Here is a 540-nt window from a genome sequence, read left to right on the forward strand (position 1 = left end):
TCTGAGCAGCTTCTAAGCAAGCATTTCTTAGTAGGTTGATCAGAGCTCTGGGGTCATCACTTATAATGGCACTGCAGACTGCAGACACCTTCACATGTTTATGGAATGTGTCAGGACCTATTCCACCATTGACCTCTATATCCAAAGTTGGGAACTGGTTCCTCAGTCAGTGAACCTTAAGCATCATCTCTTCCATGAATTTCTGCCTTCCAAACCAAGGTCCTATAGTCATTACCAAGGCCATATCTATTTGATTAGCCTATGGGGCCAATATTCAACTGTAGTTCCTGGTTTGATAGCAAGGCCAACCTTCATTCCATTTTCCTGGATGTCTTTATTCAAAAGCCCCAGGTTCTCTGTTGTCTCAAGATGAAGAGTGTTTTGACCTGTTATAGCCATTGGCTTTACCCACTGTTCTGGCCTGAACACCATGATGTGCATGTCAGAGAAAGGGTCCTGGCCTAGCTGCCTTCAGAGGCTTTCCACCACAGGTGACCAAAGGTGATGTTGGGATTAAAATGCCCACCCATTATATCCAAG

General features: G+C 44.8%; 1 pseudogene; it reads right to left on the reverse strand.

The window, feature by feature from the left end:
• Positions 1-7: 7 nt before the first annotated feature.
• LOC103734831 lies at positions 8-533 on the reverse strand (annotated as a pseudogene).
• Positions 534-540: the final 7 nt, after the last annotated feature.

The sequence above is a fragment of the Nannospalax galili genome, unplaced genomic scaffold (assembly GCF_000622305.1).
Source record: "Nannospalax galili isolate Female #2095 unplaced genomic scaffold, S.galili_v1.0 Scaffold23837, whole genome shotgun sequence".
Taxonomy (NCBI): Eukaryota; Metazoa; Chordata; class Mammalia; order Rodentia; family Spalacidae; genus Nannospalax; species Nannospalax galili.